The 26,815-nt window shown below is 40.5% G+C and overlaps 1 pseudogene; it reads left to right on the forward strand.

Moving 5' to 3' along the window:
• The first annotated feature begins 411 nt into the window (after positions 1-411).
• LOC137235713 (uncharacterized) overlaps positions 412-26,815 on the forward strand; it is a 42,040-nt pseudogene continuing 15,636 nt past the window's right edge.

Below are 26,815 nucleotides of genomic sequence, written 5' to 3' on the forward strand. Positions count from 1 at the left end.
TCTTAAAGATAAACTTCCAACACAGTAAAGTGGCGTCGAACGAACTTCTTCTAACCCTTAAGGAGGGTTCGTTTTACGTGGCGCTGATCCAGGAGCCGTGGCTCTCATCGGAAGGAAAGATTTCTGGACTTAGCGCGAGGGAATTTGGCGTCTACTACGCGCAAACGGAAGGACGGGTGCGAGCTGTAGTCATGGTAAGTAAACAGCTGCATTCATATATGCTGCCTAATTACACAACTGAGGACCTAGTAGTTGTGGCCGTGGAGCAAAAAAATAAACAGACATTTATCCTGGCATCCTGCTGCATGGCCTATGCTGCGGAGGTTCCACCGATGAAGTGCAAGAGGCTAGCACAGGACGGAGGGCGCAAAGGGCGGTTGGTCATAGGCGCGGATGCAAATACGCACCACAATGCGTGGGGAGGAGGAGGTACGAACAAGAGAGGTGAATCTCTATATTGTTACATTCTGCAAACCAATTTGCAGATAGCCAACAGGGTAAGTGTCCCTACATAAATTTGTCCAACATCCAGCAATGTTCTTGATATTATACTGAGCACCAAACGTGATATATCAAGGTATGATTGGATGGTTCTTGAAAGAACATCCTTCTCCGACCATGCGTATATCAGATTCAGCATCCCCCTAAAGAGCATAGAGGAGGGAGGAACCTTTAGAAACCCTAGGTCAACGAACTGGACAAAATTCCAGAAACAGTTAGAAACAAAACTGGGACAACCCAAAGAAGTTGCCAATGTGGAGGTCTAATGAATTCCCAACAAAGACGCTTATGACTGCGTATAACAGAGCTTGCCCTCTAAGAATACTCACAGAAAAGGCAAAGCGGCCATGGTGGAGCAATGAGCTGAGTTTTCTAAGAAGACAAGTAAAAGAAATGTTTGAGCTAGCAAAGACCGTAGAAAGCGAAGTGTGTCGGGACGAGTACGGGGATCAACTGAGGATCTACAAGCGTTAAATTTCCAGGGCGAAGAGAATCTCACGAAAAAGTTTTTGTACGGACATAGAGTGCTCCAGCGAAACAGCACGGTTGAAAAATGTCCTGGCAAGGGGAAACATAGTCCAGGGACTAACAAAGAAAGAGAACGGGGAATGGTCACGTAATAGTGAGGAGTCCCTTAAGGTGCTTTTCGATACACATTTCCCATCGGGAGATGATTTAGAAGAGCCAGCAGACAGCATTCGCGGAGGGTGGGGCCGTGTGTAGAAGTCCACGAAAGTGGGGAAAGCTTCTGACCGCCATTCACCTGGGAATGGCCAGAGCGATTCTTTTGCATGCGGTTCAAGCAGCTCACTACTGCCGGTCGCTTGCGGCCAAGTATCCTCTGGGTAGCCGCTAAACACCCGTTTAGCGGTGAGCTAATGTGAGAAGGCGACAACCTGGCTAGGCCACTCCGACATAATCGGTTTAAGGGCTAGCCGGGGGAGATTTCATCGGCAGCGTCTGTACACCTCTAGGTGCGGCTGCAAGCGGGCGTCTGTCTTGGAGCAAGCGGCTCGCTATATAAACGTCCCAAGTAATATTTTCAACCCCGCTGAGCGGGTTGTGCGCTGGGCTTGGGACCCGCCACGTAAAACCATACTCCAATGAAATATAACAACAAGCCTCGGATAAATACACTCTCTATTGATGACGACCATGGCAAACGTTTGAAGGACAATGAATTGAGGGCATGCACCTGGAACGTCCGCTCCCTGAATGGGATTGGTGCAGATGCCCGGCTGGTTGATGTCCTCGTCAAAGCAAAATCTGACATCACCGCCATCCAAGAAATGCGTTGGACGAAGCAAGGAAGAAAGAAGATCAAAAATTGTGACATATATTGGAGTGGCCATGCAAATAAGCGCAGTTTAGGCGTCGGATTCGTGGTGGGAGAGAGACTTTGTCGCCAAGTGCTGGCGTTCACGCCTGTGGACGAGCGTCTCGCCGCTATTCGAATAAAAGCAAGATTTTTTAATATATCATTCATCTGCGCCCATGCGCCGACAGAGGAAAAAAAAGATGAGGTGAAAGACACTTTTTATGAACAATTAGAACGCACATACGAGCGCTGCCCCCGTCATGATATAAAAGTCGTGCTTGGCAACTTTAACGCCAGGGTGGGCAAAGAAGGTGTTTTTGGCCCTACAGTCGGAACGTTCAACCTACACAATGAAACTTCTCCTAACGGACTGAGGCTGATTGACTTTGCCGGTGCTCGAAACATGGTCATATCAAGCACGAGGTTCATGCATAAAAAGATACATCAATCTACATGGCTGTCTCCTGATCGAAATACTCGCAATCAGATCGATCACGTTGTGATAGACGGACGGCATGCCTCCAGTGTTTTAGATGTGCGAACGATCCGAGGACCTAACATCGATTCGGACCATTATCTCGTTGCAGCCAAAATACGCACCCGCCTCAACGCGGCTAAAAACAAGGAACAAAAAACACAAGGAAAGCTAGACGTCGAAAAGCTTCAATCACAACAGACTGCCAATGATTTCGCAACTCGACTCTCACACCTGCTCTCTGAGGGCACAACTCATCCTGAAGGAATACAGGAGCAGTGGGAGCATATATCCAAAGCACTTCATACTGCCGCCGAGGAAAAAATTGGTTACCGGCGGCCACGAAAAAATAACCGTTGCAACCGAAAGAAAAGACGCTGCCTACAGGGCTACGTTAAAAGCGAGCGCGACAAGAGAAGTGTGTGAACGCTATCGTGAGTTGAAAAGGGAAGCGAGACGCCTTTTCAGGAAGAAAAAAGCAGAAGTAGAAAGGCGTGAGTGCGAGGAGCTTGAGCTGCTAGCCACCAGGAATAACGCCCGAAAATTCTACCAAAAAATACGGCGACAGACGGAAGGTTTTAAGACCGGGGCAAACTGCTGTAGGAATGAAAACGGCGACCTGGTAACTGATGTCCAGAGAGTGCTTAGATTATGGAGGGAACACTTCTCTGCTCTCCTAAATGGAGGCAGCAATTCACCGCGCAGAGATGAAGAACCCGATCCCGCAATCGATGATGATGGAATATATGTCCCCCCGCCCGATTATGACGAAGTTAGAATAGCAATAACCAGATTGAAAAACAACAAGGCCGTGGGCGCTGATGGATTGCCTGCGGAGCTACTCAAGTTCGGCGGCGAGGAGTTGGTAAGGCGCATGCAGCAGCTTCTTAGCAAAATATGGGCGGACGAAAGCATGCCCGACGGTTGGAATCTAAGTGTTCTTTGCCCAGTCCACAAGAAGGGGGATACTGCAAAATGCACCAACTATCGTGGAATCAGCCTTCTTAGTATCGCATATAAGGTCCTTTCAAGTGTATTGTGCGAAAGATTGAAGCCCACCGTGAACCGGCTGATTGGACCTTATCAGTGCGGCTTCAGGCCTGGTAAATCTACCATCGACCAGATTTTCACAATGCGCCAAATCTTGGAAAAACCCGTGAAAAGAGAATCGACACACATCACCTCTTCGTCGACTTTAAAGCCGCCTTCGACAGCATGAAAAGGAGCTGCCTATATGCCGCTATGTCTGAATTTGGTTTCCCCGCAAAACGTATACGGCTGTGCAAAATGACGTTGAGCAACACCATCAGCTCAGTCAGAATTGGGAAGGACCTCTCCGAGCCGTTCTAAACTAAACGAGGTTTCAGACAGGGTGACCCCCTATCGTGCGATTTCTTTAATTTGATGCTGGAGAAAATTATACTAGCTGCATAACTTAACCGCACTGGAACAATATACTATAAAAGCGTGCAATTACTGGCATATGCTGATGACATTGATATCATCGGCCTAAACACCTGCGCTGTTAGTTCTGCTTACTCCAAGCTGGAAAAAGAAGCGGTAAAGATGGGTTTGATGGTGGATGAGGAGAAAACGAAGTACCTGCTGTCATCGAGCAAAGAGTCAGCGCATATGCGCCTTGGCAACCACGCTACTGTTGGCAGCCATAATTTCGAAATAGTAAAAGACTTCGTTTATTTGGGAACCAGCATCAACACTAGCAAAAACATCAGCACTGAAATCCAGCGAAGAATCATTCTTGCCAATAAATGCTACTTTGGACTAGGTAGGCAATTGAAAAGTAAAGTCCTCTCTCGGCGAACGAAAATCATACTCTACAAGTCACTTATCGTACCCGTCCTGCTATATGGGGCAGAAGCATGGACCATGACAACAGCGGATGAAGTGGCTTTGGGAGTGTTCGAGAGAAAAGTTCTTCGAAAGATTTATGGACCTCTACGCGTTGGCAATGGCGAGTACCGAAGAAGATTTAATGATGAGCTGTACGAGCTATACGCAGACATCAACATAGTCCAGCGAATTAAAACGCAGCGGCTGCGCTGGCTAGGCCATGTTATGCGAATGAAAGATGATGCTCCGGCCAAGAAAATGTTTCTATCGGAACCCGCCTATGGAAGCAGAGGTAGAGGGCGGCCACCACTCCGTTGGAAGGACCAGGTGGAAGGCGATTTAAACTCCCTTGGTGTGACCAATTGGTGCCGGTTGGCGGAGCGAAGGAGCGACTGGCGCGCCTTGTTGGACGGCCATAACCGTTTAGACGGTTGAGCGCCAATTAAGTAAGTAAGTAAGCAGACAGCATTCACACTTCGATCACGGAGCGGGTAGTGCCGGGCTTGGTGACCGATACCAAGATCGAATGGGTGGTGAAGACGTTTTCTAAGTTTAAATCGCCGGGCCCAGATGGTATATTCCCGGCCATGTTAAAAGTTTTAAGTAGAACGGTCGAGGAATGGCTAAATATATTATTCGATGGGTGCATAAGACTGAATCATGTACCGCACTCTTGGAGAACTGCTAGTGTAGCTTTCCTACCAAAGGCGGGGAAGATCTGTCACGTGTATCCCAAAGACTATAGACCCATTAGCTTAGCATCATTTCTGCTCAAAACCTTTAAGTGGCTGATAGATGTGTACATAAGGTCCAACGCGGATGAAAAGCTCCTCTTCACAACACAACATGCGTAGACCAAAGGCAAGTCGTTAGACACCGCATTGCATAGGATGGTAATAAGCATAGAGAAAGCGCTGGAATATAAATATGCTCTAGAAGTCTTCTTAGACATTGCCGGGGCTTTCAACAATGTTTCTAAATGGGTGATTATGGATGGTCCTAATTGTATTAAAGTACATTCAGCCTTAACCACATGGATCGGCTGCACGTTAAATTGCAGGAAGATTACATCACAATGGGGATTATACGAGGTCACGAAATCAGTGGACAGGGGCACCCCGCAGGGAGGGGTGCTATCACCTCTGCTGTGGACACTGGTCATCAAGCAACTGCTCAGGCGTTTCAATGAGGGACCCGTAAAACTTACGGCTTACGCAGATGACGTAAGACGGATATGATCTTGTTTACAAAGAGGTACAAGGTCCCAAATTGGGGCCTAAGTTAGGAGGGGTGACCCTAAAGGAGAAACCTTGCCCAAAATAGTTAGGAATCATCCTACACAGTAAGCTGTCATGGAGTCCTCTGGAGAGATTCGGGGCAGGGAGAAGCATACATCTATATTGGGTCCCAGGGCATATGGGAATAGATGGGAATAAAAAGGCAGATGAACTAGCTAGAGAGGGCGCATCCCTTGATGTTTGCTACGTAGACGTCCCAATTAGACTAGGCGAGATTAAGAGAAGGCGAGAGGTGCACATGATCGACCAAGCGTATTCTGGTATTCTGACTGGACACCGCCTTCTGGCGTCACATTTAAATTAGGCTGCGATACCTTCACGTAGCAGGAGAATATGGCGCAGTCCCGCTGCAAGGACCTGCTGGGAGGATGACATATAGCTTCTACAGCGCAATTGTCAACCTCATCTACCCGTGGCGAATCATATTTCATTAACAGCCGAGGCACTGGCGGGACCAAGTTCATCTTGGAACTAGGGGGTGGGGAGGGTGTGATGGCCTAGAAGGTTTAAAGTGTGTCATATAAATCGTTCCCGAGATGGTCGGGCTAGTAACTTAATGGTGATGTGTTACCGGAACGTACCGGATCTATATCCGGCAAAGGACCATCAACATCGATAACACTTCCCAAAGCCTTCGGGAAGTGTATTTATCATTAATACAACAACAACTACAGTGCCAACTCACCATAATAATATGTGGACCTATATACAAGCACATACGTAGGCTCTGGTCCCTTAGCAGTGCAGTACTTTTCATTAAACGTTTAAGCATTTTTGGCGTGGCACCAGATTTAGTATCAGAAAGTAGCAAGTAGTCGCTTTTAGTAGAGTTCATATATATCATCCACAGGTCCCCCCTCCAGCGGGTTAGGAAGCTTAGGATATACCTGCGGTAGGTACACCTGTCATAAGAGGCGACTAAAACACCAAATCAATTCAAGGGGTTGTGTAGCGCAATTCTGTCAAAGGGGTTGCCAGCGCAACATATTGTGACGAATTTTAGTAACACTAAGTGAAACTCACATCACTAATCTGATACTAAGTAAATAAAGCCACAACAACAATAAAGCAAGCTGCCACACTTGTATGTACGTAAACAAATTAATCATCATATACATACATACTATAACCGCACCGCGTTGCCCGCCTTTACGCAACAAAAACAGCTGTTGCTGAACAGCAATGCCAGTTGTACTCAGCAGTGGCAATGGCATTCAGCGATAGGAAAATTGGCAACGCAGCGTGGGTACATTTTACCGTTTTTGAATTGAGCCGGCGGACTGAAAAGATAGTTGCTAGTATACCGGCACACACATCAGACACGAAATTAAAAATCAGAAAAAAGAAAAAGTTATAAGTTGTGTACAGTTAAAAGGACAGTCGACAGAGAACATAAAATACGTAAATAACTAAAAGTTTGTTTTATATAAGTTTGTACAAAAAGGAAACTAGTTTATAATTAAAAGGATTTACGGATCGAACTAAGTTGTGAATAAAAGAAAAACTATGTGTTAAAAAAAATTAAAAAAACGATTTCATTTGTTTAACAAAAAGAGAAGAAACGAAAAGAATAAAAGTTTAGCGTAAGTGCGGTGTATGTGTGTGCACAGTGGGCTGCATACCCACGACCAAGCGTGAGTATATCCCAATACCAAAAAAAATGGTTGGCGTCAAAAGGCCAACCTTAAATGGCGACCGCGACAGGACTTGCAATGGCGGCCATAGGCGTGAAGAGGCCGGCCTCTTAAAAACTTAAAATCAAAAAGAAAAAAAAAGAGCTTAAAATTTTAAAAAGTTAAAAGGCTAAAACCCTAAAATCAAAAATTTATTAAAAATGAATTAACCAAAAAAAAAAATTTTTTATCTAAAGAATTAAAATTTAATTTACACAAAATTTAAAAATCTACAAAAAACAAAAAAAAAACCATAAAAATCCAAAAAAAAAAAAATACAAAACTTACAAAAACCTTACAAAAAAAATTTTAATACCACTTAAAAATCTACAAAAAAAATTACAAAATTTAAAAACCATCACAAAAAAATATATAAAAATGCAAAACTCTTACAAAAAAATTTAAAAAACGAAAAATTTTTACAAAAAAAAACGTTCTTTCGAAAACTTTAAAAAATTACAAAAAAAAATACAAAAATTTGAAAAACCATTACAAAAAAATTATAAAACATTTAAAAAAAAGAATCTCTACAAAAAAAAAAAAAAATACAAAATCAAAAAAAAAAATTACAAAAAAAATACGAACATTTAAATCAACAACGAAAAATTATTAAAATTTACAAGGAAAGGCAGTGTTGGTGGTGTATGGCAGTGGCTAGTGGAAAATTATCATAATTTAAAAGACATTTAAAGAACATATAGACACGTATAATACAAAAACTTATTAAAAAACAGAAATAATAAGAAATTGTTTTTACTAATAATAAAATAAACTAAACGGCAGCAGAAATAATACATAATTTAACATTTACACTTAAAACAACAAAAACAAAATTTCAGTAAAACTGTACCAAATTCTTGGTGAAAAAACAAACGGCACTAGCCACGCCACATCAATAACGGCAAACCACCGTACGAACTGAATAGCGGAAAAAATATGTGACGCCATCCAAGAGCAGCAGCATCAGCAGTACAGTACACGCAGTGGCAGAACGCGCAGCGCAGCAGTAGAACAACAGGTACAGCAAGCGGTAAATCGAGCCAAGCAGTAACTGGTAAGGTGTGCAAAAATTTTACATTATTAAAATTAGCTTAATATTTTCAATTCGCTTAATATTTAATATTTTTCAATTTTCTTTAATAAAATGAAAACACATTTCATATTATATTCACATTTTCATTTTTGACACTAACTCTTCATACTCATTAAAATGTAATATTTTATATTACACTCATATCTTTTTCCTCTTAAATTTTCAAATATTATTTTTGCAAACTCATTGCAAAATACAAATAAAAATTAAATTAATTAAATTGAATTACTCACAATACTTATTACAAAAAAACTTTTCTTGTATTATATTCATACATATTTTTATATGTGTAGGATTAAAGGTAGGCACTGTGGGACAGGGTCGGACAAAAACAGAAAAAATGTTTTTTTCAATTATTGCATTGCTTCAACGTTGTGATTATTAAAACAATTGCCAAAACTCAATAAACGTTTTTTCTAATTTTAGTCCCACTCTGCCCTACAGCGGGCTCCATCAAAGAGGAAAAATAACATGAAAAATATTTTTTTTAACATACAGTGGTGGTTCCGTAATTAACCAAAAAGATTTTTTTTGCGTAAACGGTGGTACTGTAAACAACCAATGAAGTTTTTTTTAATCCCGGTGCGGTCGAGGATATTCATATTACAAATTTGAAAAGATGCGGTGCGCCCGTATCTATAAAAATAAAACCATACAATTTTAATAAAAACGGTGCGTCCGTAAAAGCACAATCACATTGAGATCTTTTTAATAAAGCGGTGCGTCCGTTATCAACAGCCAAGTCCTTTTACCAAAATAAAATATTTTTCCTTTGAAATCAATTTAAACTGAATTACTTCAATGTACATTCAATTTATCATTAAATATTCAGTCTTTCATTAAATTGCCGGATAATTCTTTCAATTTCACATCAACATTCAATTCAATTTCTATTTCTGTTAAATTTTCGTAAGCACTTTCTACAAATTCGACTTTAATCAGCTTAAATATTTCTTCTTTGCTTCCTACTACATATGTTTCTTAGAAACCAAAAAGTAGTTCCCAGAATTTCAGAACAAGACTCAGATTCCAAAAATTCAGATTCCAATTCCAAAAATTTTAATTCCGAAAGTTCCGATTCCAAAAATCTTGATTTTAAAAGCCCAGTTTCCGAAGGCTCAACCACAATATTCGCCCAGTACAATCAAAAACCTTGTTGTTAGACTTTCTTTGTCCGGAGAATTTCACGGATTTGAGGAATTGCCCGAAACAAATATTTCAAATCCTCCTAATTCCGATACAAATATGGCGACTCCTGAAGAAAAAAGGACGTTTATCGGCATATGTGCTGGTATTATGCGTGAAAATTATAGCGGTGAGCCCCTAGGTCTCGAATCTTTCATTACTAAAATTGAGTTAATCGAACAATTTGTCGACGAAAATTTAACTAGCATTTGTATTTCATATATGAAATCCAAACTCGATGGTAAAGCTCGAGAAGCGATACCAACTCAAGTACTTTCAGTTAACGATATAAAAATAGCACTACGTAACCGTATAAAACCCGACAACTCCAAAGTTGTGGCCAGAAAAATTGCAGCTTTGCAAGTTAATAATAATAATTACACCGATTTTGCAAAACGCGTCGAGGAATTGTCTGATGCTTTAGAGCGTTCGCTCATTATCGAAGGGATTACTCAGACTAAAGCCCGTGAAATGGCCATCGAGCAAACAGTTAACGTTTGCCGATTGAACGCAAAAACAAGTTTAGTAAAATCAATCCTCGCTTCAACCAATTTTTCTGATTCCAAGGACGTAGTAGCCAAACTGATTGTAGAGCAATCAAATGAAATAAAAGAACGCCAAGTTTTAGCATTTAGTGCGCGGAACAATAACAATTTTAGAAATTTTCAAAGTAATAACCGAGGTCGAAATTTCCAAAATCAAAATCGTAACTTTAACAATTATAGACAAAATAGACCATCCTTTAGTAACAGTAACTATGGCAACAACTTCAATCGCGGCAATGAAAGGCAAAATTTCCGTTCCGGCGGCGGAAATCGGAATCAGCCTAATAGTAATAATAATAGCAACAATAGTCGTACTAGCAATAATAGCGATTCTAACACTTCCAATAATAGAGCTAGAAATGCAAGCGTTCGGGCTTTAAACAGGGAAGCCCCTCAGGAGCGAACACTGAGGGAGGACGAGACAAATTACTAACTAATTCATTCCGATTTTATACAAATAAATATTACTGGCTCTAACAAATTTTGTACATTTCTAGTCGATACACAAGCCGACATTTCGTTAATTAAAATTTCTTCTCTTAATAAAAATTTGTCAATTAATAGCAATGATACAATTAATATTACTGGAGTAACTACAGATCAAGTTTCTACATTAGGTACTTTTACAACCAACTTACACTTTTCAAATTTTTATATCAAACATACGTTGCACGTGGTAGACAATGATTTCAACATTCCATCAGATGGAACACTTGGTAAGGATTTCCTAAAAACAAATAAATGCGATATCAGCTATGCAACAAATTGCATTTCCTTCTGGATAGGCAATGAAAAGATCGCACTTCCCATCCTTCACGGAATGGAAAGCGATACATTTGTTATTCCACCTCGTTGCGAAGTTTATAGAATTTTCGCCTTGGAAAAAGACTCAGAACCACTTTTCGTTGATTCTCAAGAGATTTCTGACGGTGTTTTCACAGCGAAATGAATAGTTGATATTAGTAATCCGATCATTAAGGTAGTAAATACCACAAATAGCGTAAAATACGTAAACAACCACAACATTCAAACCGAAAAACTTTCTAATTATAACGTTTATTAAATCAATAACCCAGTAAAGCAAGATAGTCGTATTAAAGAACTTAAAAGCATTTTAGAAAAACAAATACCTAATTATGCTGAAAATAAACTTATTAACTTATGTTTACAATATTCCGATATTTTTGCGCTAGACAACGATAAAATGACAATAAACAATTTTTATGAACAAAAACTAAGACTAAACGATACGACGCCAGTATACATTAAAAATTATCGCCTACCTTATTCGCAGCGCGAAGAAATAAATAAACAGGTTAATAAATTATTAGAAAACGATCTGATCGAAAATAGTTTTTCGAATTATAACAGTCCCTTGATTTTGGTACCGAAAAAAGACTTAAATGGCCAAAAATCGTATAGAATGTGCGTTGACTTTAGGGCTCTAAATAAAAAGTTAATTGCCGACAAATTTCCCTTGGCACGTGTAGACGATATTTTGGATAACCTTGGCCGTGCGAAATTATTTTCTACATTAGATCTTTTTTCGGGTTTTCACCAAATTCCACTTCACAAAGATTCAAGAGAGCTTTTCGATGGAAGGTTTTACCATTTGGTCTAAACGTAGCTCCAAATTCATTTTCAAGAATGATGTCAATTGCATTTTCTGGTATTTCACCCAACCAAGCCTTTATGTATGTAGACGATATAATAGTAATTGGATGTAGCGAAGCACATCATCTCAATAATCTAAAAAAAGTTTTCGAAACCTGTAGAAAGTTCAACTTGCGACTTAACCCAAAAAAGTGTAATTTTCTTAGACCTGAAGTAACTTTCTTAGGGCATAAATGCTCAGCAAATGGGTTGCTACCAGACGATTCAAAAATTGAAGCAATTAAAAGGTATCCTAAGCCACGCGATAAAGACGCTGTCCGAAGATTCGTGGCATTTGCAAATTATTATAGGAGATTCATTCCAAATTTCGCTTCTTTAGCAGCTCCATTGAATCGTTTGAGTAGAAAAATGGTTGAATTTAATTGGGATACGGTATGTGAGTTAGCTTTCGAAAAACTAAGAAAAAGTCTGATTTCTCCAAAACTATTACAATATCCAGATTTCACCAAGGAATTTTTAATTACGGTCGATGCTTCAAAGTTAGGTTGTGGTGCGATACTGAGTCAAAATCATAACGGTAACGACTTGCCAATTTGTTTTGCTTCAAAATCCTTTAGCAAATCGGAACAAAATAAAGCAATAATATAATTAAAACTTTTGGCAATATATTTTGCAATAAAGCAATTTCGTGCATATATTTATGGCACTCACTTCAAAGTTAAATCAGACCATCGTCCACTAGTTTATTTATTTAATATGAAAGATCCGTCGTCGAAACTTTCCAGAATCCGTTTGGAATTGTCCGAATATAATTTTACCATAGAATATATTAAAGGAAAATCAAACGTAGGTGCAGACGCATTATCGCGAATTCCAATTCAAGAACTTCAAAATTCCAATAATTAAATTTTAGCGGTACAGACGAGGTCTTCCACAGGATTTAATTAAACAAAGCGGCACATTTAGTAATATTAAAAACACAATAAAATGCACTAAAAAATAAAACTCAATGAAATGGGAACTTGCAGGAGGAGACAGGCTAGTATATGTGTATGTGTGCACAAGCATAGTGATGGCTCATGCTGTTTTCTTTTACATATATGTATAAAACGGGGTGGTGTCTTATGTGGACAGGAAAATGCCTAACACCGGCACCAACTAATGTTGGCTATTTCGGTACTCTTTATATTTGCTTAACTTACAAAAAAGTAGAGCAAACATATTGGAAAAAGAAGCGGTAAGATGGGTTTGATGGTGAATTAGGACAAAACGAAGTACCTGCCTTCATCGAGCAAAGAGCCAGTGCATATGCGCCTTGGCATCCACGCTACTGTTGGCAGCTATAATTTCGAAATAGTAAAAGACTTCGTTTATTTGGGAACCAGCATTAACATTAACAACAACGTCAGCTTTGAAATCCAGCGAAGAATCACTCTTGCCAACAAATGCTACTTTGGACTAGATAGGCAATTGAAAAGTAAAGTCCTCTCTCGGCAAATGAAAACCATACTCTACAAGTCACTTATCGTACCCGTCCTGCTATATGGTGCAGAAACATGGACCTTGACAATATCATATGAAGCGGCTCTGGGAGTGTTCGAGAAAAGTTCTTCGAAAGATTTATGGACCTCTACGAGTTAGCGATCTCGTACCGAAGAAGATTTAATGATGAGCTGTACGAGATTTACGCAGACATCAACATAGTCCAGCGAATTAAAACGCACCGGCTGTGCTGGCTAGGCCATGTTATGCGAATGAAAGATGACGCTCCGGCTAAGAAAGTGTCTCTATCGGAACCCGCCTATGCAAGCAGAGGAAGAGGGCGGCCCCCACCCCGCTGGAAGGACTAGGTGAAAAACGATTTAAACTCCCTTGGTGTGACCAATTGGCGCCAGTGTCACAGAGAAAAAGCGACTGGTGCTCCTTGTTGGACGGCCATAACCGTTGAAACGGTTAAGCGCCAATTAAGTCTGTAAGTATATTGGAACTAAAGTACTTTCTAATACTTCCCATGATCTCAAATAGCAACAAATTACAAAAAATGAGTATACTCATTTGTCACAAAATTCAGTAGTTCCATATTGTATTTGTGTTGTAGACTTCTTTGGATACATTTCCCCTGCAAACGCGTACACGGCTCGTAAGTTTATGGACATCTTACCAAACTGTTTCAGTTATCTTAGCACCAAATCACTCAAATAAGTAGCTGCTACGGTAAATTGCTCCGCCACCCAATTAAACAAGTTTTGGTAAGTCTAGTTGAGGGGTCGACTGCTAATGCATGTCTAAAAATATCGAGAGAGGTGTTAAACGACGGGTATTGGCCTCGACAACAATAATAGGAAGGTGGAAAAGAAAAATGGTAAAAGTCTAAAAACAGCGGTATTTATCCATGATTTTGACTGAAAAATGATAGAACGGCAATCCGATCCAAATTCCTGATAACACTGTCCGTACTATTGCTGTGACATTTTTGTGCACACAAGCCTTAACAGCCAAAGTCATTTTTCCTCTTTTTTCAGAAGAGCGTTTTAAATGTTCAAATCGCTACTTGAAATCATGAAATTAAGATACCCTGGCAATATTTACGCTAGGTTAGGTTAGGTTGAAGCGGCCGATCCATGAGGAGCTCACATAGACTGAATGAGTCCGTAGTGTTACCAGAATTTTGTTTTAACGACCAAACTGAGAAACCGTATCAAAAACTAGTGCCTATGTTATAAAACAACTCCATCCTCTTGCCAAATACTAGAAGCTTCCTAGGACTTAAGCCACTTGCTGCTTCTCGATCTGACAGCTTTATCACTCCTAATAGATGGAGTCTTACCCTGGTAAGCGCAGGGCACGAGCACAGAACGTGCTCGATCGTTTCCTCCTCCAACCCGCACTTTATACATTTGATATCACTGACCAAGCCTAATTTAAATGTGACCCATCATGAGTCTACAGTTCTCTCTTTTTAATGATAGAAGCAACTTTGTTAGTCTAAGGTTGTAAGACCTACACATAATCTTCGACACTTTACAGCCCCGCGCTTGAACCCACACCCGCTTGGTCGATCATGTGCACCTGTCGCCTTCTTTTAATCTCGCCCAGTATAATTGGGACGTAGAAAGGTTCAAGGGATGCGCCCTCTTTAGCTAGTTCATCTGCTTTTTCATTCCTATCTATTCCCATATGCCCAGGGACCCAATATAGATGCAAGCTTCTCCCTGTCCCGATTCTCTCCAGAGACTGCTTACACTCTAACACGCATTTAGATGCTGTGCTATGCGAGATTATTGCCGTAATTTCTGCTTGACTGTCAATATAAAAGTTAACACGCTTGCAGTTTAAGCTCGTTCAGTGTGCCATTTGAGCACCCTTGGTCTTAAGACCTCCCTCGAAGCGCAGATAGGGAATAAGGTAGTTTGTTTGTCCTGTAATTGATGACGCTATACTACTATGGCCGTATAGTAGACGCTCAAGATGCCCCGAGGCACTGAGCCTGATTGCAGTTCTATGTTCTTTGCTACCAGGTTTACAGGTGGAATGTGCAGAATGGCATACAGTGTTGCCATCGGGGTTGTTTTCAGGGCTCAATGCTAAGCATTGATGGTCTGCATACGCCCTCTAATTTGACTTTCCACCAAGCAAGAGCTCCATAGTAAAGAATAAGGTTTACAATCGCTGTAAAAACCCAATGAGAAAGAGAGAGTGATAAACCCCACGTACATCCCAGCATGCTTTTGCATGCATAAAGTGCCGCTGAAGCCTACTTCACCCTCTCCTCCACGTTGAGCTTCCATGACAGCTTACTGTGTAGGATGATTCCTAGATATCTTGTGCAAGGTTTCTCCTGTAGGATCACCCCTACTAACTTAGGCCTGGTCCAATTTGGGACCTTGTTCCTCTTTGTAAACAAGACCATATCCGTCTTCTCCGCGTTGGCTGTGGACTTTATGTACACATCTATTAGCCTCTCAAAGGTTTTGGGCAGAAATGGTGTTAAGCTAATGGGTCTATAGTCTTTGGGATACACGTGACCGATCTTCCGTGCCTTTGGTAGGTAAGCTACACGAGCAGTTCTCCAAAAGTGCGGTACATCATTCAGTCTTATCCACCCATCGAATATTAGTTTAAGCCATTCTACGAACCTTCTACTTGACACTTAGCATGAAGCGTAGCATGGCCGAGAATATACCATCTGGGCCGGGTGATTTAAACGTAGAAAACGTCTTCACTGCCCATTCGATCTTGGTATCGGTCACCAAGCCCGGCACTACCCGTTCCGTGATCGAAGTGTGAGTGCTGTCTACTGGCTCTTCTAAACCATCTCCCGATGGGAAATGTGTATCGAAAAGCACCTCAAGGGATTCCTCACTATTACGTGACCATTCCCCGTTCTCTTTCTTTATTAGTCCTTGGACCATGTTTCCCCTTGATAGGACTTTTTCAACCATGCTGTTTCAGTCGATCCCTGCACTCGTCGCGACGCGCTTTGCTTCCCGTGGTCTTTGATAGCTTAAACATTTCTTTTACCTGTATTCTTAGAAGTCTCAGCTCATTACTCCACCATGGCGGCTTTGGTTTTCCTCTGAATCGTCTTAGAGGGCAAGCTTTGTTATACGCAGTTACAAGCGTCTTTGTTAGGTAGTCATTAGACTCCTCCAATTTCCTCCACATTGGCAACCTCTTTGGGTTGTCCCAGTTTTGCTTCTACCCGTTTCTGGAATTTAGTCCATTTCGTTAAAGGTTCCTCCCTTCTCTACCCTCTTTAGGGGGATGATGAAGCTGATATACGCATGGTCGGAGTGGGATGGTCTATCAAGAACCATCCAATCATACCTTGATATATCACGTTCGGAGCTCAGTGTAATATCCAAAACATTGCTGGATGTTGGACCAATGTATGTAGGGATATTTCCCCTATTGGCTATCTGCAAATTGGTTTTCAGGATGTAACAAAATAGAGATTGGCCTCTCTCCTTCGTATCTGCTCCTTCCCACGCATTGTGGTGCGCATTTGCATCCGCGCCTATGACCAACCGCCCCTTGCGCCCTTCGTAACGTACTAGCCTCTTGCACTCCATCGGGGGAACCTCCGCAGCATGGGCCATGTAGCAGGATGCCAGGATAAATGCCTGCTTATTCTTTTGCTCAACGGCCAACACTACGAGGTCCTCCGTAATGTAATTAGGCAGCATATATGAATGCAGCTGTTTCCTTACCATTACTACAGCTCGCACACGTCCTTCCGTTTGCGCGTAGTAGACGCCAAATCCACGCGCGCTGAGTCCAGAAACATTTCCTCCCGATGAGAGCCACGGCTCCTGCATCAGCGCCACGTCAAACGAATCCCCCTCAAGGGTTAAGAGGAGGTCTCTGGACGCCACTTTACCACTTTACTGTGTGTGTTCCTCCTCCAGCACCTTCTTTGTGACGTCTTCGTCATCCCCTTGCCCTTTTGGTTTAGAGTATTCGAGGCCCCCTTCAGCCTGTCGCAATTGTTGTGCCGGGTGTTCCTCTGTGCAAGTCAGAGCACCATTTGGCGGTTTGTCCTCTTCTAACAGCTTCGTGGTGACGTCGGCTGCCTCCACCTGTCCTTTTTCTCTTAGACTTTTGAGGTCCTTTTTGACTTCGCCCACTTCTAGCGTGTTAGGATATTTATCCCCGGAACTTCTTTTCCTGAGTCGCATGTACATTTTTCCTGTACCAAAGGACATTTTGCCAAGCTGCGTGTACAATATATCCGCCGCCTGCTTGTTTATTTGGAAGATGCAAAGCTGGTCTTCCCCCGTACGCCGAGATAGAGTAAGTACATTCCAATCCTGTGTCGGCATGTTCGGATTCTGATTCTGATATCCTCCAACTTCATCACGCATGGTACCCACACCTTAAATTTTGGTACCGTGGGGATTTGCGCTTTATCCACCACCTTAAACTGCGCGTTCGTGTCTTGCCGTTGAAGGTTTGGAACCACTTCCTGCAGCCACCGTAAGCTCGCGACGTTGTCGCACGCTGTCATCTTCACACCATTCCACCACCCCCGAATAAAAGGTTGGAAGGGGCTTACTTGGTTATTCCCGCATCATCCTAAGCATTAAGCGAATAAACTCCCTTGCTACAGACCTCCACCTTTCAGTAGTCATCTATCCGAAAGGACTGCTACGATCAACCAGCGCCGCAGTCAGTGACTGCTTTGCCACATCACTCATCTTCTCGGGAAAAGCCGGAGTCTTAGTATTATCTCCCTTTGGCACCTCCAAGAAAGCCGGAGTCTTAGCGTACACTCCCTTTAGCACCTCCGAGAAAGCCCTTATCGTTATCTTCCTTTGGCTTATCTCCTACTTCCGTAGTTGGAACTTCCGTCTGACTCGAGGTAGTTGCTACCTCGCTATTGGGGTCTATCTGTCTTACAACTTTGGGACTACTTGTCTTGTTTATGCGACTGCCTCTTGAAAGCAGGCTTGTCGCATTGCGCCAAACGTTGCCTCTTCATTCTGCCATTCGACGCTTCTTCCTCCTCGTACCGGTTGCAGAACCGAGGTTTTCTCGCAGCAAGCCTTTTGAACTGACTTCTACCTGCTTATACCGCCTCATGGGCCCAGTCCTAGCGCTCGATCTGCACTTCTGTTGGGTCAACCACTGCTCCCAGGCGTTGGACAGTTCTTAGTGCTGCACGGTGCGGCTTAAGTGCAGTATACGGACAATTCCAAAATCAAAAAATGAAGTATGAGGATTGATAGACATGGTCAAGGTGAGTATAACTACACAATTTTGTTTGTGGGCAAATGACAATAACAGGAGTTATTAAGGGTCAAAGTTCATATGAAGCATTTTTTTTCATTGTATAGGTAGTAAAATTACCTTTCATTTGATATGCTGTTTGTATTCCTATCCCGTAAAATACTTAAAAAATTCGATGTTTAAAAGTGCTATATTTACTAAGTAAATTACGCATATTTATTTGTACATATGTATGTATGTGTATGTATATTGAAATAAAGCCAGCATGGCCTTATTGCCATTTTCAAAACATGGTTGTTGTAATTTTATTAGGCTGTACCTAAAAACGCGCAAAAGTGTGCGTACCGTGGCATGTTGCCACGGTTCAGGCAACCACCCGGACTTGGCATTGTAGCCCAGGGTTATTTAAATAAGCGCGACCGAAGGCCGCCAACTCGAAAAGGTGTTCTGCACATAAAGGAAACAAATACCAGATGTTCTGCTCAGAATTACTGTTAATTAACCCAAAATTAAGTTTTGGTATACCAGGAACAGGACAGTTGGTATTGCATTGATGGGACTAAGGATATTATATATAATTTTAAATGAAAGCTTAAATTATTTGCCATCTTCCAAACTATATTTTCATATATTTAATACAGCAATTAAATTTAAAAAAATTTAGTTTTTAAAAATTTCGATATGTTTTTTAAAAAATTATATTATTTCAGGAAATTCTTTGCAGTTAAGATATACATCAAATGAAAGGTATTGGAAATACATATCCAACGACGTCAAAATTTTGAAAATCGGTTCAATACTTTAGAAGTAAATTAGATTAAAAAAAAAAAGCTTGTTATGAACTTTGAACTTTAATAACTTTTGTTGTTGTTGTTTGCCCAACAAAAAAAATATACCGTTATGTTTCTTTTATTAATACCTATCGATCTCAATTTTTCGTTTTTTTATATCAGCATTGTCCGTATACTGCACTTGTTCCCACGGTGCTGCGAGAGAGCTCTTTTACTGCCTCTGGTCCGTACCCTTCTCCACTCTTTTACTCCGTTTTCATTTGTATGCTTTTCCAACACGGGTTCATTGAATCAGTACCACTCTCGCTCCCCGAGTCCGACGCATCGTTTAATGCGTCTTTGTTATCCTTGGCTTGCGACTCGGTCCTCCTCTTATCATCGTCCTCATTACAATTAGGTAATGAGTCGTTCATTTTATCGTACGACCACCTGCCAGACAAGGCGGGCTCAGCGGTCCAGTATTATATACGGGGAAAGAACCGTCCGCCACAGCAGCGCCCATTACTGTGGTAAGGCCATCAATACTTCCCGAGGTGACCCGGTATCGGAAAGGTTCCGTTCGAATACAGCCGAATTTATCCCCTGGCTGCAAATCGTCCAATAGGCACGGTCCGCATAACACCCTGGCTTAGGGGGTTAGCAGTTCTTGATCACCGACATGCCGTCGCCCTCCTATGAGGCCAAACGGCGTAGATGCCAGTCCTAAACAGCTCCGCCTCATATTCGGGCGCTGTAGAGTTCGGCTAAGCCCTCACACCAACGGCAAGGTGCCTACTCTAGTGAGGGTGTGACGAGAAAAAATTTAAATTTAGGTACATTCGATTATTGAATGCAAAAAAAAACGTTTAAACGGTAATATATCGGTACTCTGATGTTTGGGAATGTACCTAGCCTTTTGTAGCAATATAGGAGTATTACATACATATATGCCGCTATATGTAAGTTGCTCCAAAAGAATACAAGCAAATAATAGCAGTCTTTTTTTACACGCTTTCCTTTGCCCGTGAAAAAAATGCCTATCCTCGCTTAGATAATGCTTAGGAGACCCATCTAGCGGCAGTGGTTAAACAACTAGCTACAGCACAGGGAGCGGAGACACAACCCTCTGTTGTATTTCTGTGTATAACATATAGCTGAAACAGTTGTGATAAATAGTGGACGCGCATAGAATACATACAATTAGTGCAGAGGGTGATAGATGTAAAAAGAAACAGAGCTAATATTTTGCGCGCGCACGCAGTGTAGTAGCTCAATGATCTTCTTTACAAGCATTTTGGTGAATCGCAAGACGTATTGAATTAACATCATTTAGGGAAACTGGGTAAATCGTGAATCACAAGGCGTACCGAATTAACATCATTTGAGCATGGTGAATCACAAGACGTACCGAATTAACATCATTTGACCATGGTGAATCGCAAGACGTACCGAATTAACATATCGTGGGCTGATGCAAATGATCGAAGAATAAAGATGTTGCAGGCGCAAACTTCGGTGGAAAGCAGCGGAGCGTAACAAAATTCTAGTAGGTCACTTTCACCACACCAAAAACTTTAACACAATTTTTAACAAAATCTAAGCACAGAAATACACTGATTGGAGTTTTAGTGAGTAAAAGTTAAAATTCTGAACACATTAGCTGAATAAAATGTGTACAAATAATTATTAAATAACAAATACAGACAGTGGTAATTTAACAAATTCTGCTGTGGTAAGTGGTGAATGTGACCTACTAGAATTTTGTGAAGCTTGTTGCCTCACACGATTTTTCGTCTATGCAATGTCTCTATATTATATCGTCTCTGCTTCCACCACACCAAAAACTTTAACACAATTTTTAACATAATTTAAGCACACAAATACACTGATTGGAGTTTTAGAGAGTAAAAGTTTAAATTCTGAACACATTAGCTGAATAAAAAGTGTACAATAATTATTAAATAACAAATACAGACAGTGGTAGTTAACAAATTCTGCTGTGGTAAGTGGTGAATGTGGCCTACTAGAGGTTTTGTGAAGCTTGCTTCACACTATTTTTCGTCCCTGCAACATCTTTATTCTTCGATCAATATTTGCTGATGTCTCAACATTTAATCAATTTGCGTTTGATGGCGAAAATAACAAGCACATCCCAATGAATCCACTTATACATATACATACTTACGCATTCAAATAATTTTGACATATTTGTGATTGTCAATGCACACAACAGGGTGCTTTTGCGTTTGAAAAGTAGTCTTCTCATTTAGCACTTACAGTGGTTTGAGCCTTGGGAGATTTCGGAAAGTGGTTATCGAATTTAACGGTCTTTGCGCCATCGATTGCCATATAAAGATCCGGCACGTTCTGATAATAAGCACTAGCCCGACTATCTGAGGAACGATATTTTGGACGCTTTTTTAACAAGCCACCCCTTTTCTAGACTTTTACACGATTTAATATGACCACATTGAACTTGGAAGAGCACACCGCTCACATCCCATAACTCCATGAGGAACTAGATGTTGCCAGAGCTTCGCATGGTTATATGTTATATGTTCACATTTGAAACAGGATTCACTTTGCGTAAGTGAGGTTGACAATTGAGTTGCCGAAGCTGTGAATTGCGCTTATCACCACTGTTTCCAGTCCATCTCTAAAATTTCTCAATAAACGGAAAATATTTATGTGGAATCAAAATATGTAATCACCGATTTGGTCAACCTTCCACTGCCTGTTGTTGTTGTAGAGATAAGGGCACTCCTCGAAGGCTTTTGCGAGTGTTATCGATGTTGATGGTCGTTTGCGGGATGCAGATCCGGTTCCGTTACCAAGCCCGACCATCTCGGGAACAATTTGTTATGACCACATGCGACCTTCTAGGCCATCCCGCCCTCCCACCAGCTACATCCATGAGGAGCTCGGGGTCGCCAGAGCCTCGGCTCTTAATGAAACAGGATTCGCCACGGATAGGTGAGGTTGACAATAGGGTTTGAAGAAGCTATATATTTCGCTGGCAATCTGCAAGGCTTGCGCTAATCAACCCCATGAATCTATTTGGTATTTTAGTCGCCTCTTACGACAGGCATACCTACCGCGGGTATATTCTGACCCCCTAACCCGCTGGGGGACCTTCTACTGACTAATAGGAGTATGTTATGCGTAATACACTTCGATTTTCACATGGTGGAGCTGTGGTGAGTTTTGAAATCTCAAAAAGGCAAAACCAACGGTCTCAGTCTGAGTTGTATTTCAAATTTACACACCGCAACCAGTTTTGTTCATTTCCGTTGTGAATTCATACAAGGAAAAATCTTGCTATTCCTCCATTGCCATACCTACCTGTCAAATAACAACTGCTGACAGGGAGAATGGAGGAAAGGTTTGTTTTTTTGCTCGCCTTTATTAAATTGAAGTGATATGAATCGCCCATTTATGTTTCAAATCAGCTTTTCTTTTGAGTTCACAGAAAATAAGAACAAAAATATAGCAAATTCTTCAAACTGTTATTAAAATATTTTTTAACAGAAAATCACCCACTTCAGTGCCCTAGAAATAAGCCGGAGAATTCAACCATATAATATAACAAAACTTCAATTGCATTCTCCCAAAAAACTTAAATTTTGAGCTACATCTGTTTACAATAAGAAGAGTGATATATATTTCTATAACTCTTTTATTTTTTCATCAAAAACACAAATTTTTTAAAACTGCTAACGGCTACTGCCTAGAAGTATTAACTTAGGAGTTGCACAGGCAACCAATCTTAGACCAAGTTTAAAGACCCAGATCTATTTGGCGTCATTTGTAATTAAAAACAAAAAAATACAGCCATTTAATCTCTTTTATACACTTCATGAAATATTTATATGAACGGGGGCTTTTAAAATTATCACCGGGCTTTGCACGCGTTTCATTTATGGGCTCATAAAATTGCCACATTTCACTTCTTTTTTTACTATAATTTAGTCTCATCTTTCACTCGGTATTAAAACGCATTTTTAATAAATTAATACCACCAAATTTTCGCAGCCAACCAGGTCAAAACGTTTATAAAAATATCAAATCAAAATAACGTCGCCTGAAAGAGCAAACTAGCTAAAAGTAAACACAACCGAGTGAATAAATATCGCTTCATGAAGAAATATTCCTATTGGCGAAATCCTTCCAGAGATGATTGTCATTCAAAAGAATAGACTTAAGGAAAATCCATAGTACAGGTTTACAAGTATGATATGTATGAGAAGGAGACAATTCCTTTCTCTTTCTAACACACTGCAGTTTGACACTTCGGTCAGTGTCAAACTAGCGTGGAACTCAGTGGAACATACGTTTGACACTGAACGAAGTATCAAAATTACTTGGGTTTGCTGTCGTAGAAAGTGATGCAGGGAAACAAAAAAAGGAGCAGAATATCAGATTTGGGTTGCTGTGATGGTACATTTTTTTGACCGAATTTAGTATGAAAATGTAGTGCGCCTATATGGGTCCTGCAGAAAATTTTACAAAAGTCTTGAATTGGGGTATCTGAGGACGCGTCGTTATTCCAGCATTAAAAATACTAACACGAAAAACAGTTTGAAACCGAGGTCGACTGCAATAACTCTTCCAAAAATATGGAAAGAGAAATGAAAAGACGCGTTTTGTCCTGTTATCAATAGTCCAAAGAGAAAAAGTATTCGAATTATTGGAAGCGAGCCAAAAACGCCTCAACTAATACCTCCCCCGACGGTTTTGGTCGTGTTTTAGCAATCGTCCCCTGTAATAAAATATCACAATTTGTTAATTAAAATTGTTCAAAACATATGGATTTTAAAGAGAGATGTAATTAAGTGCTCGTTTGAAAGTAAATAAGGATATTTCTTTGTAATGTAACAATAAAAATTTTACGCAGTTTGCGTTAGCAGCTACTAAACTTTTTTTGACTAAAAAGTACAACAGTGCCAAATAGCATCCACAAAAAAGCGAACAAGAACAAGCATTTTATTAGGTGACCCTGGCTGTGTATGTGCGTACTGCTACATATCGTACTTGTAGACCTTTACAATGGGAAAATCGCCAGTCACTGATATATTTGCATAGCAATTAGGCAGCCACATGGCAGCCATAATTTCGAAACAGTAAAAGACTTCGTTTATTTCGGAACCAGCATCAACACTAGCAACAACATCAGCACTGAAATCCAGCGAAGAATCAATCTTGCCAATAAATGCTACTTTGGACTAGGTAGGTAATTGAAAAGTAAAGGCCTCTCTCGGCGAACGAAAATCATACTCTACAAGTCACTTTTCGTACCCGTCCTGCTATATGGGGCAGAAGCATGGACCATGACAACAGCAGATGAAGCGGCTTTGGGAGTGTTCGAGAGAAAAGTTCTTCGAAAGATTTATGGACATCTACGCGTTGGCTATGGCGAGTACCGAAGAAGATTTAATGATGAGCTGTACGAGCTATACGCAGACATCAACATAGTCCAGCGAATTAAAACACAGTGGCTGCATGGCTAGGCCATGTTATGCGAATGAAAGATGATGCTCCGGCCAAGAAAGTGCTTCAATCGGAACCCGCCTATGGAAGCAGAGGTAGAGGGCGGCCCCATACTCCGTTGGAAGGAGCAGGTGGAACACGATTTAAACCCCCTTTGTGTGACCAATTGGCGCCGGTTGGCGGAGCGAAAGAGCGACCGGTGCGCCTTGTGGACGGCCATAACCGTTTATACGGTTAAGCGCCAATAGAGTAAGTAAGTAATTAGTGATGAACGATATTTCACTATCGGTGATTGCATCGCCGCTATCACTATTAGTATTAGAATTTCATGCTGAAGGAAAATCGCCAATCACTGATATTTTTGGATAGCAACAGCTATCGCTATTATCGATTTTTCATTCACGGTTCACGGCGATGCAATCACCATATAGTGAAATATCGTTCCATCACTAATTGCATATAGAATTCAAAACTTACCACAGCTCGGCGTTCACAAAGTGGTGTATGGTTGTATGATGTTGTATGGTATATAAAGCCTCCTGCGATTTACAACCAGATTGACTGAATTTTTGTATGTGTGCGTGTCGGGTATTTGACGCTTGCTCCGCGACTATCAAATAAAAAGCCATCAATCAACATATGTATTGAGAAACCGTAGCGTTCGGACATGAATATGTCATCATCGGATGTTGACTTTTTTTACTTACAACTACAGCAGTTTTATTAAATAACAAAAAAATGTATAAAAATTTTATTAAATAATAATAAAAGCTTTACATTCCATAAAGCTGGTAAACATTGATAATATTCAATAAATTTGAATATGAATTGCTGTTCTTCCGCGCACTTGTTCATTTTGAATGTAATGAATTTGCAACTCTTTGTTTCGAGACATTTATCAATGATGCCACTCCAATCAAAAATGAATAGATCTGAAAATGGGGATTTTTGACAATCATTTCGGCGATTATAGTTTCAATCATTTAATAAAATGATAGTCGTAAAATATTTATTTCCTTAAAGTTATTTTACAATAATACGACTAGTTAGAGGCAAATATAAACAAATCTAAGTAAAACTAACATTTCGATTAAATTAATTAATCAAATATTGTAACGCATTTAACTCGCAGTGAAAACCATATATTCTATTGAAATTTCAGTAAATCGGACCTATGATATAACAGTTAACATTATTTAATGGATAGGGCTTATCCTACTTGTCTGGCGTTCCAGGTTCTGTGATCAAAATGGAATGGTTGCATCGGGAGTTCATATTAACAAACCCTGTTTTTATACTCAGTTGAGCAGAGCTCACAGAGTATATTAAGTTTGATTGGATAACGGTTGGTTGTACATATATAAAGGAATCGAGATAGATATAGACTTCCATATATCAAAATAATCAGGATCCAGAAAAAATTTGATTGAGCCATGTCCGTCCGTCCGTCCGTCCGTCCGTTAACACGATAACTTGAGTAAATTTTGAGGTATCTTGATGAAATTTGGTATGTAGGTTCCTGAGCACTCATCTCAGATCGCTATTTAAAATGAACGATATCGGACTATAACCACGCCCACTTTTTCGATATCGAAAATTTCGAAAAACCGAAAAAATGCGATAATTCATTGCCAAAGGCGGTTAAAGCGATGAAACTTGGTAGATGGGTTGACGTTATGACGCAGAATAGGAAATTAGTAAGATTTTGGACAATGGGCGTGGCACCGCCCACTTTTACAAGAAGGTAATTTAAAAGTTTTGCAAGCTGTAATTTGGCAGTCGTTGAAGATATCATGATGAAATTTGGCAGGAACGTTACTACTATTACTATATATATGCTAAATAAAAATTAGCAAAATTGGATGAAGAACACGCCCACTTTTTAAAAAAAATTTTTTTAAATTCAAATTTTAACAAAAAATTTAATATCTTTACTGTATATAAGTAAATTAAGTCAACATTCAACTCCAGTAATGATATGATGCAACAAAATACAAAAATAAAAGAAAATTTCAAAATGGGCGTGGCTCCGCCCATTTTCATTTAGTGTGTCTAGAATACTTTTAATGCCATAAGTCGAACAAAAATTTACCAATCCTTTTGAAATTTGGTAGGAGCATAGATTCTATGACGCTAACTGTTCTCTGTGAAAATGGGCGAAATCGGTGGAAGCCACGCCCAGTTTTTATACACAGTCCACCGCCTGTCCTTCCGCTCGACCGTTAACACAATAACTTGAGCAAAAACCGATATATCTTTACTAAACTTAGCCCACG

The sequence above is a fragment of the Eurosta solidaginis genome, unplaced genomic scaffold (genome assembly GCF_040869045.1).
Source record: "Eurosta solidaginis isolate ZX-2024a unplaced genomic scaffold, ASM4086904v1 ctg00001056.1, whole genome shotgun sequence".
NCBI classification, from domain to species: Eukaryota; Metazoa; Arthropoda; class Insecta; order Diptera; family Tephritidae; genus Eurosta; species Eurosta solidaginis.